General features: G+C 45.7%; 1 pseudogene; it reads right to left on the bottom strand.

The window, feature by feature from the left end:
- Positions 1–13,037: 13,037 nt before the first annotated feature.
- Positions 13,038–18,797, bottom strand: LOC138167751 (leukocyte immunoglobulin-like receptor subfamily B member 4A; annotated as a pseudogene).
- Between the last annotated feature and the right edge of the window lie 1,635 nt (positions 18,798–20,432).

The following is a 20,432-nucleotide window of genomic DNA, read 5'->3' on the forward strand; positions in this document are numbered from 1 at the left end:
ATGCTATTGTGCTGTTAGGAAATGATGAAGGGTCACTGATCACCACCTGAAAGAGATCTTATGAAGAAAACCCAGAGGAATATTGTAGTTAAGTTTCAGAACTCCTAGCTCAAGGATGATATTGCAAACAATGAGAAAAAAACTAAATATGACTGTGCCTCAATTAGAATCACACAAGACCTAGCAGTGGTGACACTAAAAGACTGCAGGTCTTGGAACACTATATATCAAAGAGCAAAAGAATTGGGATTCTGTCTGAAAGTATCATGCCCAGCAAAGCTAAGCATAATCTTGAATGAAAAAAAAAAAGGATATTTAATGACTTGCCAGACTTTTAGGGCTTTTTAAAAAAACAAACAAATGTGAACTTAATAGAAGGTTTAACATTCAAGAGACAAGAGAAATATACACCAAAGACTAATTACAAGGGACTCAATAAGGCAGCTAGGTGGTGCAGTGAGTAGAGCACTGGCCCTGAAGTCAGGAGGACATTGGTTCAGATCTGGCCTTAGACACTTCACACACACACACACACACACACACACACACACACACACACATGCCATGTGACCTTGGGCAAGTCACTTAACTCCAATTGCCCTACCTCCCCCTCCAAAAAGCAAAAAAAAAAAATATCAGATTACAAGGGACTCAATAAGGACAAACTGTTTACCTTTTATGTATGTAAAATGTATGTCTAAGATTTCATAAGTAATTGGGTGGCTTGTAAGAAAGATTGGGGTAGATCTGAGTATGAAAGGGCCTGTAAAAGTAAAGTCATTTAGGAATGCCTAAGAAGAGTAATTTTCTTGTACCAATGAGGTGTGAGAGGAAGAACTGACACAGAGACATTAGATAGGGGAGGAGGGCTGTTGATTCTGGAAAGCTACTTTCATTGTGAATGCGTTCAAGATGGAACAATACATATATATCCAGAAGAGAAAAAAAAGTCTTCTAAATTCAGAAAGAAATAAAATGTTAAGGGGATAGGGAATGGGGAGAGGATAAGGGAAGGATACTTGGAGGGGGTGTAGGTTAAGTAATAGGAAGGCAAGGTAGCAGGTAGAAATAAAGCAAAGGAGTCAGGAGGGACAGGAAATAAGAGATACACATAAAACAAAGATCAGGAGTAGAATTTGTCAGGGAAAGTATATGTTTATATATGTATATATGTATGTATATATCTACATACAAATATATCCACAATTAACTGTAGCCTTTGGGAGGGGTAGGAAGGGGGAAAAAGAAGAAGGTTAAAAAATGCACAGCAGAGAACAAAAGAAAACTTAGAAAGAAGCAAAGATGGACAGTTCTCAATATTCTCAACACAATGCATAGTATTTATTACATAGGCTTTCTTGAAATGGAAATTTATTGCTGTACATTTTGAATCCCCTCTCATGTTCTGCTATGTACATGACGTGCTTTTTTTGGCCTCATTTTGTATATAAGTTTATAATTAGTTTCTTGTTCTTTTCTGAATGTCTATTTAAGTTTTAGCATTTAAGTCTAAAATTAAAAAAATGAAAAAAGAAATTAGGAAGGGGATGGTTTCAGAGAAAACTGGGAAAGCTCATATGAAATGATGCAAAGTGAAGTGAGCAGAACCAGGAGAACAAATTCTACAATGACAATATCATGGTAAAACAAATGACTCTGAAGAAGTTAGGAACTCTGATCAATGCACAAACTAACTCCAAATCCAGAAGACTGGTGATGAAACATGCTACCCACCTCTAACAGAGAGGTGATGGACTCAGGGTACAGATGAGATATAGAAAGGATTATGGGAAGATGGTGGAATAAGGCAGGAAAGTATTTGAGTGTCCCAAACTCCCCTCCAAATAACTTAAAACATAACCTCAAACCAAATTTTAGAGCTGCAGAAATGTCAAAAAGTCATGGTAAAGTTGTTGTTCAGCCTAAGACAACTTGGGAGGACATTAAGACCTGGCTTACTGGTGGTGGTCTGTCTAGGGACAAGTGCATATACCATAGGCATAACAAAAGGCAAGCCTTGGGGGCAGCTGAGATAAGAATCTGCATTTATATTCAATAAGGTTTTTTCCCTTCTTTTCAATTGCCTTTCTTGTTCTGAACTTGACAAACAACAGAAGTGGGCATTTCCCTATACAAAGAACAGAAAAAGGGGATTGCACTTGAAACCACAAAATGAAATTAAACATATAAAAGGGAAGTGAGATGTGAGCTATATGTTTTGGAGCAAAATAATGAACCAAGTTTATGAGGAACGTTGTATGAATTTTCTTAGTATCCTGTCTGGCCACTGCCAATAAATAAGCCAGCAGAGGAGACAGACTGACAAGTAAATTACAGTTTATTTATTCGCTTAAGAGTATGACATTACCACCCTACCCCAAGCATTTCTTAGATATATGTGTATATCATACAGAACAAAGAAGAAAGCGCTTTCTTTACCAGTCAAAGTATTTATAAATAAAATTGAATGTAAAAAAACGAGTTGAATTCATAAGTAAAACTAGAAGCTGATTTTGTAAAACAAACAAACCAAACAATAAAATACACAATCTGTTGGTTAATATGATTAAAAAAGAGAGAGAAAGAAACAAATCACTAGTATTAAAAATGAAAAGGGTGAAAATACCACAATGAAATTAAGCAATTCTTAGGAGTTATTTTGCCCAATTATGTGCCAATAAATTGAACAATGTAAGTGAAATAGAAGATTGCTTACAAAAATACAAACTGCCAGACTAACAGAGGAGATAGAACATCTAAATAAGCCTATTTTAGAAAAAAGAAGTTAAACAGGCCATAAATGAGCTTCCTCAGAAAAAGTCATTAAGACCAGATAGATCTGCAAGTGAATTCTACCAGACATATAAAGATCAACTAATTCCAATATTAAATAAATTATTTGGAATAACAGGCAAAGAAGGAGTTCTACCCAACTCCTTTTATGACACAAATATGGTGCTGATACCTAAACCATGAAGAGCAAAAAGAAAGAAAAAAATATATAGACCAATTTCACTAGTGAATATTAATGTAAAAATCCTAAATAAAATAGAGAACTATAGCAAGTGGAGTTTTTATACCAGGAATGCAGGAGTGTTTCAACATAAGGAAAACTATTAACATAAGTGATTATATCAACAAGAAAATAAACACGCAGCAGCTAGGCAGTGCAGTGAATAGAGCACCTAAGCTGGAATTAAGAGGACCTGAATTCAAATCTGGCCTCAGACACTTCACACTTACTAGACGTGTGACCTTGGGCAGATCATTTAACCCCAACTGCCTTGCTTTCCCCTCTCCAAAAATAAAAAAAAAGAAAAGAGATTAAAATTATATGATTATATCAATAGATGCAGAAAAAGTTTTTGACAAAACACAACATTAATTCCTATTTAAAACACTTAAATGCACTGGTATGAATAGATTTTTCCTTAAAATGATGAGAAGCACCTATCTAAAAACATTTGCAAGCATTATCTAATAAGATTAGGAGTGAAGAAAGGATGTCCATCATCACCACTATTATTCAATATTACACTAGAAATACCAACAATAGCAGATATTGTTCGTTTTTCTTTTCAAAGAGGACCAACGACATCACAGATAACGTTTTGACTTAGGCATGAATTGGATTTGTCATCAAAGTCCAGTGGCAAGACAAGAGTCAGGACACCTGGTGATGGTCCAGGATGCAGTAGATGACTTTTGTGTCTTTGATGTCTAACCAAGCTCTAAACACTCCACAGCACCTGCTTCAGCTACCTTCATAGTCATGGGAACAGATTGTTAACTACCTATTCCATTGGGGGAAATCTCCACATGCTTGGGGTAGATACTACCCCCCCGCCCCACTCACCAATGGGTTTGAGGACCATAATTTACCATCAACCTGATTTAACCTGTCTGCTGAGATGTTTTACCAGTGTGTGGCTGCTGCACATGCTGCAGCTTCTTGGAGCCACAGATGAGAGTTGGGTAAATCAGGTGGACACCAAAGGTAGATGAGCATCCCTGAAAAGGGTCTGACAAACACTCACACCAGAAGAAATCAGAGCTATCTCTAGTCATATGAGAAAATGCTCTAGATAATTACTAGAGGAATACAAATGAGAACAACTCTGAGGTACCATCTCACACCGATCAGGTTGGCAAAAATGATAGAAGAGGAAAATGACAAATGTTGGAGGAGATATGGAAAAATTGGAATACTAATACAATGTTGGTGGAGCTGTGAGCTGATCCAACCATTTTGGAGTCCCTAGTCCTCTTGAACTCTCTATACACTCCAATAGCAATAAGAGAAAAAAAAAAAAAGAAATGGAAGGGATCAGAATGGACAATGAGGAACCTTCTGGAAAATCTTATATGCTCAGAGAAATACTTGGAAAATCTTAGAGATTCAACTAAAAATTAGTTGGAACAATTAATAGTTTTAGCAAAGAAGCAGGATATAAAATAGTCCCCCATAAATCATTAGCATTTTATATATCACTAACAGAGCCCTGCAAGAAGATAAGTTAATATAATGTAAGAAATATTTCATTTAAAATATCCACAAACAATATAAAATATCTGGGAGTGTCAAGACAACTCCAGGAAGTATATGAACATAATTATAAAGCACTTTTTATATACAGTCAGATTTAAATCATTGGAAAAATATTAATTGTTCATGGATGGTCTAAGCCAATATAATAAATAAGACAATTCTACCTAAACTAACCTACTTATTCAGTGCCATCCTAATTAAACTGACAAAATAATTTTATTGAGCTAGAAAAAAAAAACAAAATTCATTTGGAAGAACAAAAGGTTAAGAATATGAAAGGAATTAATGAAAAAAATTAAAGGAAGGAAGTCTAACAGTACTAGATCTTAAACTGCATTGTAAAGCAGTAATTGTCAAAACCATCTGGTATTGGCTAAGAAATAAAATGATGGATCAATGGAATGGAGTAAGTATACAATTCATAGTAGTAAATGACCATAGCAACCCCATCTTTGATAAAATGTAAAGATCTAAGCTTATGATCTGGTAAAAATTTCTGGGAAAACTGGAAAACAATCTGGTAGAAACTAGGCATAGACCAGTATCTTCTACTGCTTACCAAGAGAAGGTCAATGTAGACATAAAAGAAGATATCATAAGTAAGTTAGAGGAGCATGGAATAGATTACCTATCAGATTTATAGATAAGAAAGGAATTTATAAATAAGAGATAGAGTGTTGTAGGATGTAAAAATAATAATTTTGGTGGCATTAAATTGAAAAGATTGTGCATGAATAAAACCAATGTAGCCAACATTAGAAGGAAAGCAGAAAATTGGGGAAAGGCCTCATATCTCAAATATATAGAAAACAGAGTAAAATTTATGAGAATTTAAGTCATTCTCCAATTGATATGTGGCCAAAGGATAGAAACAGGAAGTTTTTGGAAGAAGAAATCAAAGCTATCTCTAGTCATATGAAAAAATGCTCCAAATCATTATTAATTAGAGGAATACAAATTAGAACAAGTATAAGTTACCATCTCACACTTATCATATTGGCAAAAATGATAGAAGAGGAAAATGACAAATGTTGGAGGAGAAATGGAAAAATTGGGACACTAATACAGAGTTGGTGAAATTGTGAACCAATCCAACCATTATGGAGAGTAATTTGGAATTATGCCCTAAGAGTTTTAATCTATGTATACCCTTTGACCCAGCAATACTGATGGGGTGCTTGGGATCTATGTCTATAAAATCAATTTGTAATACATCAGTTTGTAAAATCTGTAAAATCACATTTACCCCTCCCCAGCCTCAGAGCATTAACTCTGCCCCTTCCACTTGCTAGCACTCTGCCCAGAAACAACTCGTGAATTGTTTAGCTCTGCTTGGAACAATAACAAGCTACTCTTATGAATCCTTCATTAAACCATCTTTAAACATTTTAGCTTAGGCAAAATTTATCTCCCCTTAGTAAGTGGTCAGCTGCCCCTATGAATCCTTCAAAGCACTATCTATAGGTTAACTCCTTAGCCAGTTATCCACCTACTTCCTCTCTGTTAGCCTTGGTTCCCAACATCCATCTTGTCAAACATGACACTGATGGGTGGCAGACTAGGCACTTCTCAGTCAGCCCTTGACTTAGTGATGTTTCAGGCCTAAAACCACACCTTCAGATAGCACCCCCCTTGGGCTATTTCCCAGTGAATTATGGGCAATATGCCTGTGCAGTTGATATTAAAAGCACATCTTCCTTTAAGCACTGACCACTCCTTAACTCCTCCCTAATCCCACCCTTTCTCACCTAGTTAGCATAATTGACATTTAATTTACAACCTAAACTCCTTAAAACTATACCTATGTCTTCTTTAAGTTTGCAGGTCCCCTAAGGACCCTTGCCCACTGTAAAGTGTTTGATAAACTTTTACAATCCTGACTCCAAGTTGGCTTGGGCTGAATTCTTTCCAGACTGAATCACAGGGATTCTGGTCAGTGATATTGATCAGAGTTCCTGTATAACCTATTGCCATCCCCCAACAATTCCACTATTAGGTCTGTTTCCCAAGATTATTGGGGGAAAAGGAAAAAAATCTTTATGTTCTAAAATATTTATAGCAGCTCTCCTAGTGCTGGCAAAAAGCTGGAAATTGAGGGAATGCTTATCAATGGGAGAATAGCTAAGCAAATAGTGTTATATGATTGTGATGGAACACTACTGTGTTATAAGAAATGATGAGCCAGTTGATTTCAGAAATACAAGGAAAGACTTGCATGAAATCATGCAGAGTAAAATGAACAGAACCCAGAGAATGTTGTATACAATAATTGGAAGACTGACTGTGAATGACTAAGCTATTCTGAGTAATATGAACAGTCAAATCAGCTACAAAGGATCTATGAAGGAAGATGCTGTGCACCCACTGACAAAGAACTAATGTATGGGATAATATATTGTATGGTTCCATATATATATCAGTCTCAAATGTTGGTTTCTCTAGTGCAGAGTAGAGAGGGAAAGAGGGAGACAACCTGGAACTCAAACTGCAACAAACAAATAAATAAGTGGCTGAATGAATGAATGAGTGCATAGATGAAAAGAGAATGAGACATGTATTTTGGACCCGACCAATTGTAAAGCCAATCACAAACAGGTCTCCTGAGGACTGCTGCTGTGAATAACTTTAAGGATCTAATTGCATAGTATAGTGAACTCTTTATTTATTCAGCAATAAACTAAAGCAAAACATTCAATAAACTAAAGCAGAACATTCACAACAATATAACATAACTTATTACTAAGGTGGCCACATAGTCTTAAACAAAAGGCATCATTCAGTAATCTCCTCAATCAATATAGAGTACACAAGTCAAGTCTTCTTTCATCTTAACTCTAGGCTGACTTCCAAACCCCACCCCACTACTCCTTCTGCACAGGGCTCATGCCTGTATTCACACATAGGCAGCTCTCTGCTCCTGAACCATATTGCAGCTCATGGACACTGCTCCTCTCCAAGCTCTCCACAGTTTCCATTTCTAGGAAAATAAAGCTCAACAGGGCTACAACAAGATTTACACACATCACTGGTGCTACCATCTCAATTAACTTTCTGTCTGAGAAATCAACACAGAACAGCAGACAGGACTTCCGTCTGAGAAATCAACACAGACAGAGCACTGACATCATTCTGTCTCTCAGTTCTGCTTGGTCCCAGCTCTGCTCGAGCTTTTTTCTGCTCTGCTCCTCCCTTCTCTGTTCCACCATTCCTCTTCTGGCTCTTTCAGCAAGTTCCTCTCACCGTGGACTCCCTGTGATGACCTTAGGCCTATCAAGGGCAACACAATGCAGAGTATTTCCAACAAAGACTTGATACAATCAAAGGTGAGGCTTAAAGTCATTTGAATAGCTGAAACAAGCAGCAAAGTACCACTTTGCTTGCTATTAAACCAATGTGGGAATTTGTTTTGCTTGACTATGTGTACCTGCTCAAAGGGCTTCCCCCTCTCCCTCTTTCCTTCCTTCCAAATACATTTTTAAGTTACAAATAAATTCTTAAAAGAGCAAATTAATTCCTTGCCTTTAGAGCAAGATAAAATCTCATCTCAACCAAGGAGGAAATTTCTTACTGGGAAAGTCCACTTTTAGCAGTTCCACGGTTCTTAGGCTTCTAGATACTGGGAATCAAAGAACATTTTGGGAGCCATGTTCCCCCACATTTCTGTAGCCTTGCTTCTTGCCTGGTCTTTCTCAAACTGTCTCTCTGTCTGTCTTTTCCATCCTTCCTCCCTCTCCTCTCTTTTTTCTCTGTCTCTGCTCTCTGGAGTTCATCAACATGTGGCATTGAGGATCTATCAAGCTCTCAGCTAATCAGGAGTCACACCTCCCTCCATGTATACAATACCCTTCATAGTATTATCCTCTGGAGAACCACCCTTGAACTAGGGAAGTGTTGCTTAAGTATTTAATAAATAATTAATTGACTGAAATAGATTCTCCTGGCCCAAGATGACAGGAGATGCTGCCAAGAAGTGTGAGACTTGTTCTCTGTATGTTTTAGGGAATGGACTGTCACTGTGGGCTGTGTAGAACTGCCAGATTTCCTTCCCTGGTCCGAAATCTGTCTTGGGGTCTAGGTCTGGGGGCAGCTGGCAGCAGAGTCAAGAAATAGTTATTACATATATTAAGCATCTTCTGTGTTCTAGGCATTATGCCAAGTACTAGCTACAAAGCTGGGGACGGAGTCTGTTCTCAAGGAGCTTACAGTCCAATTGGTAAAGACACCACACACACATGCATACACACACATACACACTCTTATGTGCACACACAAACTCAATGCCTCATATCCCTTCTGACTTTGCCTTGAGATGCCTCTTCCCCAGGATTGGCTCTGGCAGGCCCAGCCAAGAGGATTGGTCTATGTCCGTGGCAGCCCTGCTTAGAGCTTCTGAAAACTGCCCTGGAGTTGAGGGGAGTGGGGAGATCAGGCTGGGGCTCAGGGAAGCCCTGCTCTGGCTGCTGTACCTCTGGGGCTGGGACCAAAGGCCCTCCTGAAAGGGGCAAAGGGACTGACTTTGCAAGGAAGACTCCCTTTATGAGCCTAGTCCAAGAACCCCGGGCCAATCAGTCCATCCCCATGCCCCAAGGTATCCTCTCAGCAGGAGCCCTCCCCCAGCAGTGAGATCAGCCACGGGGCTCTGGGCTGGCTGCCTGTCTCTCTGCTCCAGTCTCTGGGATTCTCCCTCTCAAAGAGGGAGAGCTGGTCTGGGGAACATGTACTCTTTTACTCTGGGTGGTGGTAGGCAGACCCTGCTTGTCCCAAGTGTGCTGACCAAGACCAGGTCCACCCCCTGCAACGCTCCTGCAGCTTGGTTTCCTGCTGCAGTTGTGGGCCAGGCTGCCCGGAAGCTGGTTGGACACCTGGACCCAGAAGTGTCTCTGTCTCTGGGCCCCTTCCCTCTACTCCCACCTCCCATCATCCTGAGCCTGCCTCCCCCCATCAGAGAAGGGGCTTCACAAAAAGGGGTTGGCCTGCTGCATCTCAGACTAAGGGTGTCCTCACAGCACTCCCTGCTCCCTTCCTTTCTCCTAGGCCTCTGTGTCCCCCCTCTCCCCGCCACATCCCCCACCTCTGCAGGCCCTGGAGACCTCTGCTCAGGCTCTCTCTTTCACAGCTTTCTCCATTCACATTTCACGGGGTGATCTTAGATCTTAGATATAGAGCAGAGAGAGGCAGAGACACACAGAGGGGGAGACTGGAGTAGGGGGGAGGGACAGAAAGGATGGAGAGAGGAGATGGAGAAGGAGAGGGAGGAAAAGACAGAGGTGGGAGGGGGAGAAAGAGAGAGACAGACAAAGACAGAGGCAGGAAGAGGAAGCAGGAGAGGAGATGGGATGCCTTTCCTCTCCCAGGGTATGAGAGCCTGGAGAGCCTTCCCAGGCTTTAGGGTGGCCTCACCTCCCTCTCCAGGGATCCTGTAGGAGCCAGGGCCCCAGGCTTCTCTGCTGGCTGCTCCTGGTTGGATGTGGGGCCACCCTTCAGGCCCCTCTGCTCCCCTTCCTTCCCTGATCTCCTCTTTCACCTCCAGGGCCACCTACTGACCCTAACCTGGAGTGGAGCTATTCAAAGGCCTTAGGGGTGGCCAGTGGTCCCAGACTCCTAGGTTCACGTCCTCCACTGAGTTCTAGCTTTGGTCCACCATGGTCACCTTCCCTGCCCTTCTACCTACCCCCAAGGGGCAGGACTGTCAGCAGGTGTAGGAAAAGTCATGTGGTGGGGGGGACCCCGGGAACTGAAAAGGAGGATGCCTGGATCTGAGGAGCAGGGGACTGTATAAGAAGATCCCCGAGTTTCTAGCTGGTGGTAGGTAACCTTGGATAAAATGCCTGCATTCCCTCCCCCTTCCCCAGGAAATACAGGGGAAGTGGGAGGTCTGGAGAATTTGGCAGGGGGAGTGGAGGGGCACACCTGGATGCCTGGGTCTTCAGGAGCTGGGGTGGTCTCTGTGGCTTTTCAGTTACTTTTGGTTAGTTGGCCAGCTCCTGGGGCCCGGGGGGAGGGTGAATTTCCAGTCCTTTACTCACTGGGACACCTCATACACCAGTACCACTTCGGACCTTCCTACCCTCACCCCCACCCCGGAACATCTGAACTTCAGCTCCCACCTCTTCCAGGGCCCGGCTCCCACTCTCAGCCTCAGCTGTAAGGCTCACAGATCTCCAGAGGAAGGCTCAGGCCGGGGGTGGGGGTGTGTGGCTTCTGGTGGGGGGCAATCTCTCCAGATGATTTCTTTCCAGGTGCCACATGTGAGTGCCTTATTGAGGAAACACCCCTCCCTCCCTGGGCAGGCTGTGGGAGAGGGAGGCAGGGGGCAGTCAGGGGCCCCTTCCTCAAGGCTGCTTCAGCAGGTCTCACAGGACCAGCTTCCTTTCTTCTTCTGATTCCTACTAAAGGATTTTCTTGTTACATTTCCTTCCCTTCGATCTGGTTGGAGGATGAGTGAGGAGCCTCCTCTGAAGTCCAAATGGACCCTCTCCTCTCTCTAGGGCACAGACAGCCCCCTCTGCCTCACCTCCTACAGGGTACCAGTCTAAGGGAAGACACTCGGGCCCCCCATCTGCTGGTGGGGAGGCTCAGTTTGAGGACATAATTCCTTGTGCTGACTCAATGGCAGTGGTTAGTGAGGACAGGGGTCTGTGACATGTGACAGAGGTTACAGGTGCCCTGGATCCTGCCTCAGTTTCCTCACTTATCAAGTAGGGCAGAGCTTCATCCCTTCCCTGACTGCAGTGGGTGTGTATGCCAGCTGGAGGACTGGTGTTGCCCTTGGCAGAAAGGGAAGCATGGAGATCTGCTGGCACAAACCAGTGGTGCTGGGCCTGGACTCAGGAAGACTTGAGTTCAAATCCAGCCTCAGACACTGACTAGCTGTGTGACCCTGGGCCAGCCACTTCACCCTGTTTGCCTCAGTTTCCTCATATGTAAAATGAGCTGGTGGAGGAGATGGCAAACTGCTCCAGGATCTCTGCCAAGGGAATCCCCAAAAGGTTGTGAAGAGTCAGTCGACTGAACAACAGCAGTCACTGCCTTAATTATTCTTTGGTTCTGCTTTCTTGGCCCAGTACCTGTTCATACACATCTTTTCAGGTTTCTCTGAATTCGTGCCATTAATAACTCCTTTCAATCTAATAATATTCCACTACATTTTTGTGGGAGGCCCCCCTGCCCTGGCTCGACCCAATGTAGCCTAAGCTAGTTTCCCCTTAAAAGGTATTGAAACCAGAGGCCGTAGGCTCAGGCAGTTTCCTAGTGGTCCCAGCACAGGAGGACCCACTATGTGCCTGCCATGACAAAGGCACTTAAAAAGTGCTGACTGACTGACTGACTGACCTGAGCATGGCATCGGCAACCCAGAGGGGGAGAGCTGAGCCCCATGGATCAGCCAGCTCCCCTGCTGCCCTCCTCTAGCCACATGGGCTTCCTTTTGTCAAGTGCTGAACACCCTGCAGGGGGCTCCTTTTGTTCTAGTCTGAGCCTAAAAAACCAAGTGGGCCCCTGTAGCAGCAAGCACCCCAGTATCCCCAGGGGGCTGGCGGCACAGGTCCCTAGATCTGCTTTTCCAAAGGAAAGCAACTCGAAATGGGTTAACAATCCTGCTTTAATCAAACACATAACATTTACCTAGTTCTAGGGAAAAGGTCAGCACCCCGACCTTCAGAGAATACAAACAAGTTATAAGCAGAAGTTACAAGCAGACAAACAGATCAGCAGACAGGCCTCCAACTGTCTGACTATCACATCCACACCTAGTCAGTGACCAGAGAGGGAAGCACCAACATTGGGGTTTTCAAAGCTGGGGGCTCAATGGCTGCCCAGAGTCTTGTCTGGTCAAATCACACAACTCTTCCCAAAGTGAGCCCCAAAGCAAACCCTCCCATCAGAGAATGTCACAACCCTCTTGACCCACTGCCCAATTACAAAGCACCAAGGTGTGGGCATTCCTGAAAACCAAGCCTCCCTCCACAGGCTCCAGGTGACCACATTCAGCCTTTTAGGGGGCAGAGTATTTTCAAATCAAGGAAGGTTCTCAGAGTCTCTTAAGCCTATCAAAGGGCCAAGGGGCAGGGAAGATCTTAAATTCCCATTCTCAAAATGCTAGGGGAAGGGAGGGAAGGAGAGAGGAGAGAGGGAGGGGAGGGGAAGGTGGAGAGGAGGGGAGGGAAGGGGAGGGTGGGTAGGGGAGGGAAGGGAAGGAATCTTTTGCCTTCTAGTAGAGAGGTAGAGGACTGTGTATACAAAATGTTTCATGCTGTTGTGTTTTGCTTAACTGCTTTTCTTTGTTACAAGGGAAAGGAGAGCTGGAGTGGGATGGTCGGGATATCCTGAAATGTCTACAATGTAGAAAATATAAGGCACTGATAAAACTTATTTTTAAAACCTTCTGGGTGCCAGGATGGGGTCTCCTGGCCTTCCTTTGCTCACAGAGAGCCGAGGCGGGCGTGGGGAGAGCTCCTCCCTCTTCCCCTGCCCTTCTTCTGGGATGGACTCAGCCCATGGGATGACCAGTAGGACCCAGAGGATGGGGAGGGAACCTGTGCAGGGCCCTTGCTCAGGCCTGGGTGGATCAGTTGGGTGTAGGTCACTTCCTGGAGGTCTCCTGTCTGGAGAGAGAGAGAGAGAGCAGATGAGACATGAGCCAGTCGCGGTGCAGGGGTGATGTCCTATAGATCTTGCCAGGTGTTTCTGTACAATGAAAGTATAGTTCCCTTCTAAGGACCGAAGTGGGATGTAAGTGAGCTTCTGCAGGGCAGAAACTGGTCAGTCTTTTATCTAGGGAAGGAAAGTGCTTAGGCCAGTGGCTCATACCCAGTCGGAGCTTAATAATTGTTGAATGGAATCGAGTGCCTCAGCAGGGTCCTCTGGTCTGTTCTGTGTGCTGGGCTTCACAGCTGTGTCTAGAGGCAAGAGGAGAGAGAAGAGGGGTCAGGACCTGGGATTTCCTCAGGCTCAGACATTCCCTTCCAACACCCCAGGCCCTGCTTCCCCTGCCAAGCACTCCCACTCTTACTTACACAGGGTCTGTTCCTGCATGGCCCCAGTTGGGCTGCAGCTGCGGAAGAAGATGAATGATGAGGAAGAAGGAGGGAGGAAGGGGCTCAGAGGGAAGGGGGTGTCTCTGGGGCTACCTTTGCAGGGTCTCCTTGCCTTTTGCCTCTCTGCCCTCGGTCTCTGCAAGGAGAGTCAAGGGGTAAGGCCCTGCAGGGTCCTGCCCACCCCCCATCAAGCCTGGATCACCCTCCTCTCCCCCAGCCCCAAGGACTCACTGAATCTGGCCAGATGCTGGTGGTAAAGGAAGAGGAAGAAGAGGAAGACCAAGGTGAAGAGTAGAGAGATGCCTGTCAAGATCCCTTCCCAGAGCCCCAGGAGACCTGAGGAAGCTCCTGATGAAGACCAAGGCGGGAAGAAGGCGGAGTTAACACCGTCCTGTCCCTTAGGGGTCCCCAGTCTGAGGGGGACACGGAGATTTGCCCTCGTCCAGGGAAGGGAGAGAAGAGGAGAGAATCTACAGAGACAGGTTTTCTCTTGATTTATGGAAAAGCTTCTGAAAACTTGAGCTATCCCAAAGTGGAATGGGCTGCTGAGTAGATGATCGGGGGTCTTCAAGCAGAGGCTTATGTGATAGAAGGGATTATCTGCAGAGACAGGTCAGCCTGGGGATGGCTAAAATCCTTTTCAATTCTTTATTCAGTCGTTTTCAGCCATATCAGACTCTTTGTGACCCCATTTGGGGTTTTCTTGGCAAAGACACTGGAGTGGTTTGCCATTTCCTTCTCCAGTTCATTTTGCAGACAAGGAACTGAGGCAAACCAGGGGAAGTGACTTGCCCAGAGTTACACAGCCAATACCTGTTTGAAGCCAGATTTGAACTCAGGTCTTCCTGACTCTGGGCCTGGCACTCTGCCCACTGAGCTGCTCCTTTTAACTCCATGATTTTATAATTCTGTAGCCTGCCCTCAGGGAGGCTCTATTCTGAGGGGAGGGGCAGTTCTCCACCCTTGGGTTGCACCCTTTTTGGACATGGAAACAGAGGTTGGATTTGGGAGGTGGGAAAGGCAGAGGAGGCTCTGAAGGGGCAGTGGTGTGAAGGGAGGGATGGACAGGAAATGGGGCAGCATTTCACCCCTGGCCCCTAGCCCCTCTCCATTCTCTGTCCCGGGGAGCCTCTGGGAAGCACACTGGGAAGTACTCTGTTACTCACCCACTAGATCGTCCTGAGTTCCAGGCTTTGGAGAGGTTTCTGGGAAGGAGCAGAGGAGGGGGGTTAGGATGTGGGCAGGAGGTGCCCATCAAGAGCCCTGGGCTGGGAGTCCTAGAGACTGAGCCCCTTCCTGGCCACATAGCTCAGGTGAAACCCTAGAGTAGATGAACTCAAAGGCCTTTGTATGGCTTGACAAAGAAGCCACTTCCCAGTTCAGAGATGGAAGGGCCCAACCCCCTCATTTTACTGATAAGGAAACTGAGGCCCAGAGAGGGGAAGAGGCATGTCTGAGGCAGGATTTGAACTCAGACCTTCTGACTCCAAGTGCAGAATTCCTTCTTGTTCCTTCTGATCCACTTTGCTCTGATTCTATCCCTCAAATCCCCTCTATTTTCTCATTCAAGTCTTGGTGGAAGAGCCCTTCTGGCCAAGGTCAGCTCCTCCAGTTGGATCGCTCCCCACCCCCTCTCTAAGAACATGACCCTGTGATCAGCCCCCTCTCTTAAATTCTAGCTCTCCTCTCCTTCTGCCCACAGCCTTGCTCACCTGGCCCTCCCCAGCCTGGCCATCTCCCGGAGCTGCCCTCTGTTCCTCAGCCAGACATCTAGGAAGGGTCTTCAGAGTTTCTTGCCTACCCCCGTTCACTTCTAAACCCTTTGCAGCTTGGCTTCTGACCCCTCACTCGACCAAAACAGACTTCTCCCGTGTTCCCAACCATCTCTTTGTCGCCAGATCTGACAGTCTTTTCTCAGCTCTTCTCTGGCTGGACTCGTTTCTGAAGCATTTGATGGCACAGAACCCCACCTCCTTCTCCTGGCTCTCTGTCCTCTCTGGGGTTTCCTGACACGGCCTCCCCTGGTTCTCCTCCTCCTCCTCCATGGTCTAGACCTCATATTCCACACTTGGACATACCCAGTATTCTTTCCTGGGTCCTCTTCTGTTCTCTCCCTATGTCCCTCAGGCCCTGCTGGTATGGCCATCATCTCAACACAAGTGATGCCCAGGTCTATGGTGCCTGCCCTTGTCTCTCTCCTCAGCACACCCACACTTCCTGAGTAGGTACCTTCTTGATCCCAGACAAAGCCTCTCAGCCTGGAAGCTTAAAATGTGACCATCTCTCCTACAAGAGGGAAGAGGTATTGGGGGGTGGGATGGGCTGCCTTACCCGTGACATTGAGCTTCAAGGGGTCACTGGGAGCCGACCAGTGGTAGGCAGAATCACTGTAAAAACTGTAGCATCGATAAGTGCCTCCATGGGCTCTGGTCACAGAAGGGATGGGGAAGCTGGCCTGAGCCCTCCATTCATAGCCCGTGGAAGTGTGGGCGTCTCCCTCCTTGTACAAAGCAAACCTGTCAAATCTGGATTCAGCCTTACACTGGAGGGTCACATGTTCCCCTGTGCCCACCAAGGAGTTGGGCAAGGCGAAGAGGATTGGTTTCTCATATATACCTGTGAGGGAAGAAGACCCTTGGGTTAAATGTGAGCTAACCACATGCACAGAAAGCTATGGAGTCTGGATGCCCATCCCAGCAGATGATTTTAACTTTTTTTTTGGTTTTTTGTTTTTTTCTCTCTCAGGTTTTTTTTTTTTGTTCTGATTCTTCTTTCATAATATGACTAATGTAGAAATATGTTTAATATGATTGTACATAAATAGCCTATATCAGATTGCTTGTTGTCTTGGGGAAGGAAGGGGGAGGGAAGGGAGAGAGGAGGAAAATTCAGAACTCAAAGTTTTATAAAAATGAACGTTGAAAACTTGATGTGTAATTGGGAAAAATACTATTAAGGATTAGGGAAAAAATTAAAAATAAAGGGGAGCTGCCCTCTTCCTTTCCCTTATTGGGATCTGAACTAGGGAAGGATAGGGCAGCTGCATGTGCATGGGTTTTCTTTCTTTGGCTTGAGGGGGCTGGAAAACTCTAGAGGAAGCCAGGCTGAGATTCTGGGGCTACGTTTGATGGCCCTCCCAAGTGCAAGAGTTGGAAGGGCCCTGAGAGTCACTAGGTCAATCCGTAAAAAGAATCATGACTCCTCCTCCTCACAAGTGGTCCTCCAGCTTCTGATCCACGACCCCCGACAAGGAGCAGCCTGCTGCCTTGAAGGACAGCTCCCGTGGAAGGGAAGTCTGTCCAGTGACCTCCAGAACCATTATTCCTGGTTCTTCCCTCTGGGGCCCAGGGGAACAAATGTCCTCCCTCTTCCAAGGCCTGCCCTCAGGTCCCCCTTCCTCCTTTCCACTCTCCACCTCCCCCCCTGTCTTCTGTTCTCAGGACTAAAGTTCCCCAGGGTTCTGATCTTGGATGTGGTTTCCAGGTTAGGGCTAGCTCCTTGAAAGAATGAATAAGTGAGTGAAGGAACGATCTCCGGTCAAGCACCAGTGATAGACATATAAAAGTGAAGATAGGCCCTGAAAAGGAATGATCAGACATGGATGGGGAAGAAGGGAGCTAGGGAGAGAACATGGGAGAGAGCATCATCGTCTGGCTTGGCAGATTTTAAAAATCAAACAGAGATAGGCAGATTGAGGAAAAAATAGGAGAAATACAAGAAAACCAAGAAAATTATGAAAAGATAGTAACCAACTTGAAGTAGAGAATCAAAAACTCAAGGAAGAAAATCATTCCATGGGGTGGAGCACCCAGGGCCCCCGGATCAGGAGAGGACCTGGGCTCCAGCTTGCATGGAATCCTGCTTCTGCCACATGTTACCTGTGTGATCCTGGGGGAGGGGGAAGGGAACGAGTATTGGAAAGAGGGCCTCCTGTTGCTAAAGCATTTTTATGATTCCATTTGATCTTTGCAACAGCCCTGGTACTGTTATCTCCATTTTACAGCTGAGGAAGCAGAGGCTGAATGACTCACCCAGGGTGGCACAGCTACAAGTATCTGAGGCAGGGTTTGAACTTCAGGCCTGGCCATCTATCCACAGAGCCACCCAGCTGCCACCTGGCTTAAGAAGTCCCTTCCCCCAAGTACCCCAGAAATCAGGACCTCAGTCTTCCCCTCTGTCAGAGCAGAAGCTGAAAGCCATGGGCTCTGATGTCTTGTGCGAGCTCTGGGAAGAGGGGGAGGAGGGAGGTGCAGGGGGGGTGGGGGGCTCGGAGAAGTCATCTTGTGGCTTACAGACCAGGCTGCCCTCAGCGGACAAAGCCCCCAGGCCTGGCTGAGGGGCTAGGCCTGGCTGGGGGACTGAGCCTGGCTGGGGCTCCTCCCTCACCTGTCACCACCAGCTCCAGGGGGTGGCTGCATTGGGACCAGAGGGATCCCCTCCAATAGCGGCAGCAATGTTGTCCTGCATCCTCCCTCGCCACAGGTGAGATGGGGAACTCTGCCTCTGTCCCGGGCCAGGATGGGCTGTTCTCAGATTGCTCTAGCCTGGACACCTTGTACTTCTTTGTCCCAGCAGGGCCCCTGCACCAGAGGCTCACATTTGTTCCCACGGGGATGAGAGTGCCTGGCTTAGCCCAGAGGGAGGGTCCGGTGAATGTGTCTGGAGGAAAAGCTGGGCCAGAGCTCCAGGAGGTCATTTCCTTTCCCTGCTGTCCCCTATCTCTCCCCCCACCCTTCTAGTCACCCCCACCAGCCCAAGCCTGACCCTCCTGTCCTTGGTTTCCAGGGGCTGCTGGGAGGGTGAAGAGGAACAAGGGAGGGGCCAAGCTTGAGGGGATGCACTCACCTTCAGCTCCCATTCCCAGGCCTAGGAACAGCCCTGTGAGAGAGGACCATTAGTCCCAGAGCCTACATCCTCCCCATCCAACACCTCTAGTGGAGGGAGGCCTAGGGACTAGAGGCAGAAGGGAGAGCTGGACAACAGGAAATCTCTGTTTGAATCCTAATTCTGTCCCCAACTCACAGCAGAATTGCAAGCTGGTCACTTCTTCTGTTTGCTCCTCTTGAAAATGAGTATGTGCATAGTTAGGGGGTTGGGTCAGGTCTCTACTTGGTTATCTCTAAGCTGTGAAAACCTCTCCTTCTTGGGGGGTCTTGGATCCCCTCTTCCCAGGACTCACCGAGGCTCAGCAGGGCAGAGAGTGGCGAGGCCATGATGGCTCCTGGTACGTGTGAGAAGATGGACTGCCGGTGGACAGATGGACAAACGATGCTTGGGAGGTACAGGATGTGGCATTCTGAGCCCCACTCTGAATTTTCCAATCACTCAGCCTTGCTATAGGCGGAAATAACACCCTCCTCAATGTGGTTTCCAGAGGAGACCCATACCAAACTCCAGCCAGCGACCGGCTTCTAGATGACAAGTCAGAGCCCTCCTGAGCAGGCGTGGGGGACCAGACCCGGATGGGATGTCAGAGGGTCTCACTTAAAGGCCTGACCCAGCTGCATCTGCTCTGTGGCCTTGGCCTACTCCCCAAACCTCTCTAGGACTCCATTTCTTTCAATGGGCAATGGGCAAGATTGTCTTGGGCTCCATGATTCTCAGCCTGGTCCTTAAACCAGACCCTGGCCCTAGGCAGCCTCCTCTTCCCTTCATCATGTCTTGCAGCCTGGCCAGATGGGCAGGCAGGACCTCCTTCTCCTCATCCTGTTTCTTTGCCTCTGTCTCTGTCCCCTTCATTCTGTCTCCTAGCCTACGTCTCTCCTCTCTCCATCTCTGTGGGTGCTTTCTGCTTCCGGGTGGGACTTTCTGTCTTGTTGCCTGATTCCCTCTCTCCAACTTCTATGTGTTTCTTTGCTCATATTTCTTTGTTCTGGTTTCTCAGTCCTTGTCTTGGGGTGTGTGTGTGTATGCATGTATATATGTATTTGTATGTGTGCATACACATGTATGTATATATATATATGTGTGTGTGTATAGTCATTCATTATAACAGCTTATTTTTTTGTAGTGGTGGCAAAGAACTGGAAACTAAATTGGTGCCCAACAGGTGGGAATGACTGAACAAATTATTGTCTACAAATATAATGGAATACTATTATGCTACAAAAAAGGATAAAAAATGAGGGTTTCAGAGAAACCTGAGGAGAATTTTATGAACTGATGCAGAATGAAGTGAGAAAGTTTTACAACAACGCTGTAAAGACAACTTGGATCAGATTTGAGAACTGTGGGTGAATGCAATGACCAACCCTAATTCCAGAGTGCTGATGACAGGAGGGTGATGGGACATGGCCAATGTGGAATTTGTTTTGCTTGACTCTGCATATATGTTACAAGGGTTTTTCCCTTTTTTCCCTTTTAAACTGGGAATAAATGGGAGGGAGAGAAAATAAATAACTGTAATTGAAAAAAATAAAATAAGATAGAAGTTAAAAAGTAAACCTAGGTTAGTGAAACAAATCCACATAGTTGTCATGTCTGAAAGTGTCTCCTTTAGCCCCTTAAGTCTGTCCACTCTCTGTCAGGAGGTGGGTAACACGCTGCAACATGATTGATCATTGCTTGGCTCAGAGTTCTTCAATTCTGAGAAGTGGTTTATCTTTCCGTGTTGCTGTTATTGGATAATTCTGATTCTACTCTTTTCATCTTACATCATTTCTTCCCACACAGTAATATTCAATTATATATATATATATAGTTCAGCTTTTGTTCACTTTAGGGAAATCATCTTCATTTTTGGTTCTTTGCTTTTCTTTCCCTTTGAACATTTCATTAAGATCTACTCTCCAGAGGTGAGTATATATACTCTGCTCTTTGGAGGTCTCTCTTCTTTCCTCTGGAATGTG

The sequence above is a fragment of the Petaurus breviceps genome, unplaced genomic scaffold (genome assembly GCF_028583685.1).
Source record: "Petaurus breviceps papuanus isolate PSGF00001 unplaced genomic scaffold, PetGlider_PUasm1.0 296, whole genome shotgun sequence".
NCBI lineage: Eukaryota > Metazoa > Chordata > Mammalia > Diprotodontia > Petauridae > Petaurus > Petaurus breviceps.